The sequence below is a fragment of the Pteropus alecto genome, unplaced genomic scaffold, assembly GCF_000325575.1.
Source record: "Pteropus alecto unplaced genomic scaffold, ASM32557v1 scaffold21, whole genome shotgun sequence".
NCBI classification, from domain to species: domain Eukaryota; kingdom Metazoa; phylum Chordata; class Mammalia; order Chiroptera; family Pteropodidae; genus Pteropus; species Pteropus alecto.
The window spans coordinates 17,307,938-17,312,470 of record NW_006436282.1 but is presented as its reverse complement, the minus strand read 5'-3'; positions in this window follow the sequence as shown (position 1 = coordinate 17,312,470).

Sequence of the window (4,533 nt, the reverse complement as noted above, 5' to 3'; positions counted from 1 at the left end):
CCTGCTCAGTAAGGCACACTTTATTACGTTTCCTTTCTTCTCTTTCTCATTTTTCCACTTCCAAAACAAAACAAAATAAAGCCAAAAAAAAAAAAAAACCAATAACCCAAAATATTTGTGCCCAAATTTTTGCCTCAGGGTCTGCCTTGGAGAAAAGCCAAGCTGAGATGGAACAGATGGCAATGGCAGTGGGCATGGGGAAGGTGGATAGATCAGCGATATATTTAGGAGGCAGAGTGAACATGATTTCCCCACGCAAAGGGCAAGGAGAGGGGCGAGGGAGAAGAGTATGCCACAGTTGACTGATAAACTTTTACCTGGTTTTTTCAAAAAGAGTAATTTATGATATTACTTTATGGTAATACTTCATTCACTCCAAATAGAATGAATGAAAATCTAAGAGAACGGATAATGAAACGAAAAATCTAGATGTAGAAGGAATCTAGGCTCAAGATTTTGGAGACAGAAAGTATTAAATGAGAAGATAGCAACAATCACATAATAATGAATTGCATAGATAAGAAAATTGGAGAAAAGTGACATAAAATGAATGAGGTAATGGGTAAAATGAAGAATGGACAATGAGTAAGGAAATATAACAAATGAGGTGAGGAATAAAGTAATGAATGAGAGAAAAGATTACACAGTAAATTAGAGATGTTCATTTTATGAGCAAAAAAATGAGGAAATGGAAAGGAATATTAATAAAATTAATCATAGTAACCAAAGTCATGGAAAAATAGATAATGAATGAATAAGTAGGCAGAAAGAATAGATGAAAGAATGTAAAAATGGAGAGGAGGTGATTGAGTGCTTGAGACCATGAAAACGGCAATGGAGAAAGAATAAGCGACCTTAAAGATGGAAATAAAATGAAGCAATGAAAGGACAGCCAATGAGAAATTAGCAGAATGAGGAAAAAGGTATCTGCTGGGAAGAAACGAAAAGAAGGAATGAGTACTTCTCTCCAAACTTTAATCAAAACCTTCTGTAAAGTTCTAAAGTTTCCTCCTGGACCTGCCTGCTGCTTCTCCATCCAGCTGGATCCAGAGGGCTGGATAGCCCCGAGGGAGAGTAGCCGGGAATTGTAGAGACAATGAGGAACAGCAGCCAAGGGAGCACAGAAATTACTGACATGCGGAGATGCAGCCAAAGATAATCTTCACTTAAAGGTCCTCCAATAAAGATAAAATCCTGAACCTTATACTTAGCTGTGTTATTTTCATTTATCTGAACTTGAAAATCAAAGTTTTCTTCTCTAATAGTATCATAAAAAGAATTAGAGAAATGAGTCTTGCTGTTATTATCAGAAGACCATTAAGTAGAGTAATAATCGTATGGTGGTAGATTCCTAAATGTCTCTCCAAATCTTTAGTCTGGCACATTGCCATCCATTTAACTAAAGACTACATGTCCCAGCCTCCCTTGCTACTAGGGATGGCCATGTGACTATTTGGATCAATAGGCTGTGAGCAGAATTGATGTACACCACTACTGAGTCTTGCCTTTAACAAAACTGTCTGTAAATTCCACTTTCTCCTCATTTTTGAAGGTAGGAATGAAAGCCGTTTCAACGCAGCAATGGAAGCCACATGTTGAAAGTGGCAGACGGAGCAGAGCCAAGCCAGGCAGAGCATTCCTCCCAAACCTGCACCACATGTATCTGAACTTCATGTGAGAGGAAAATTCTAAGTGACTGTATTTCTAGGTGTCATCATTATGTCAGCTTAACCAGTACTCTGATACATTAACTGATCTGGGGACTTAACGTTAGTGCTGTCTGCTTAGTCACATGCATGCACGCACACACGCACACATGCATGCATGCACACACACACACAAACACACGCACACATGCATGCATGCACACACACACACACACACAGCAGTACTTACTCCGTAAGTAAGAATGGACTTACTTGCATTCTCGTGGGATCTTCCTCGTGGCTTTTAACACACGTTTAAACATTTAGCTAATGTTTTCACTTTCGGTATTTCAGGAAGACTGCCCCAGACTAAGAGTGAAGTCCGCGTCCCCCAAACAGCACACCTTGGTTATGTGCTCTAATCCTCAAAAGGTATTTACCTGATGTTGTAAAGTGACCTGTGAGATGGAGAGATGCTGAAGACTCGAGAGCAGAGATTCCAGAAGAAAACAGCCAGAGTTCTCGTCTCAGTTCTACCACTTACTCACTTTGTGACCTTGGGAAAGTCATTTACTTCTCCGGGCTTCGGTTTCAACGCCTGTAAAAGGGAATGGTAGTGCCACCCTCACAGTTGTGGTGGTAATAACCTCAAATAATATCTAAAGTAGTTAGGACAGCGGCTGAAATGTATCAGCATAAAAGTCCTTGCTATGATTGCTTTTGTTGTTGTTAATACTGTTGTTATTATAATTATTAGCAATTTGCCATCTCCATAGCTGTCTGTAGAGCAACCTGGGTGTATAATATTTCCATTTGACGGATGAAGAAATGACTCGTTAAAACCCACCTTGGCTTCTTAGAAGAGGATCCGAGGTCTGCTATTTCTGTGGATGGATAATCTCATTTACTAGAAGTCGAATTTCCCCACAAGTTTTATCTTAAAATGTGTCTTTGAATCACCAAGATGGAAAACTTTACTGTAACCCCCAAAAGGCTAACTATAATCCTTATTATCCGTAAGTGCTTGTTAAGAGCCTAGAACAGAAATAGAATGAAGCTAGCTCAAATAAAGTGAGACAGTCAATGTAACTTCTCCAAGTCACACCATTAATGTGTGAAGCCGAAGAAAGGACTCTGGCAGTTTGGTCCTGGCACCCCCTGCTCTTAACTCTTAAACCACCTCTGGATGTCACGTCACAATTTACTCAGAATTTAAACTTGCCCCAGCCTCATTTATAGCACTAGTCCCAGGAGAGAAGTTTGATTAGCCCATGCTGAGTCCGATGTCTGCCTTTGGTCCTATCAGCTATGGTCACGGGGCTGGATCACTTGATACAGCTTGACCTCCCAGACTTCTGAGAGGGAAGAGAGAGCCTTAAGCTCACAGCCACTCCAAAACCTCTTTTAGAGCTAAAATGTGCAAAGGAAACAGATTGGTGCTTAAATAAGAAAGTGAGTTGACCTACTCATGGAAATAGGTCAGGGAGAAAGACATAGAATTGGCTACCACTACACCGGTAGCGTCAAGAAACCCATAAAAGGAGATGACAGTGCTTAGTAAGAGAATACGGAGAACATAAAACCTGCAAAACTGTGAACAGGAGAGGAAAGTCCCAGTAAAGAGACAGAGTCACACTATCAAATGTGCCAGAGAGGTCAAAAAAGAAAAGGACTCAGAACTGTCCCCTGGCCAATTAGAAGGTCTGGCAACTTTCATGGGAGCAAATCAGGAAAAAACGGGGCCCAAGGTGGACAGCAAAGGGTTGGTCAGAGCATATGGAAGGCTAGGAGGTAGAGGGAGTGAGTAGGACTACTTTTTAATTTTATTTTCGAACCCCTTTACTTAACTCTTTATCCAGTGATTTTACCTAAAAGCTGTTTTTCTCCATTCCTTTTTAATAGCATCCTTTTAGGTTTTAATGATGCAACATCTTCTCCTATGTCTCTGAGGATAATAACTCATTTTTTTTCCTTTGAGTTCTCTTTTGTTTCTTGAATTACATGTTCCTTCTGGGGTTAATTTCCACCCCCACCCCCCCGCACCCCTCTGTTTTCTTGGTCCCTTTCTTTCATGTCGAAGGCTTTCCTTAGATGTCTCAAAATGCATTTTTAAGGATGAGGACTTGAAATTGACTAAGCACTTGCTATGAGTGAGGTTACTAATTGGCAGGCTTCATTTTAGGGTGATCAGGCATGGAGGCTGGCACGGCCCCTGGAGGCTTCATAAATGCCAAAATTCAAAAGGCTTTACCCTGTCACCATTTATTTCTGTAGAGAACAATCTTCCAATTAGTATGAGGTAGAGAAGATTATGCAAAAGTTCTGTCATCCTGAATTTGAATTGAAAATATTAGTATGAACGCTTCTACCTTATATCTGCAATTTCTGTTTAAATACAGAGAATCCTGGTTTTCAAGGACATAGATGATATTAGAATCTGATTTCTCTTTGGTGCCCTAGGGTGGAGTTTGCATACAGCAGCCAGAGTGCTCTTTAAAGGAAAAACAAAAAACCTTTTCATTTTAAAACAGTTTTAGATTTACAGAAAAATTGTGACGGCAGTACAGAGAATTCTCATGTATTGCACACTTAATTCTGCCTATTACTTACATCTTAGATTAGTATGGCACATTCGTTAAAATTAATGAACCAATAGTAATGTAGCGTTTTAACTAAGGCTCAGACTGCCTTAGTTTCTACCTAATGTCCATTTCTGTTCCAAGATCCCAACCACGAGATCACATTACACTTCGTTATCATGTCTCCTTAGGTTCCTCTTGCTGCATTTATTTCTCACTTTCCTCGTTTTTGCTGACTTTAAGGAGTACCAGTCGTATTTTTTTAGACTGCCCCTCAAGGGAGTTGTCCGATGTTTTTCTCATGATTA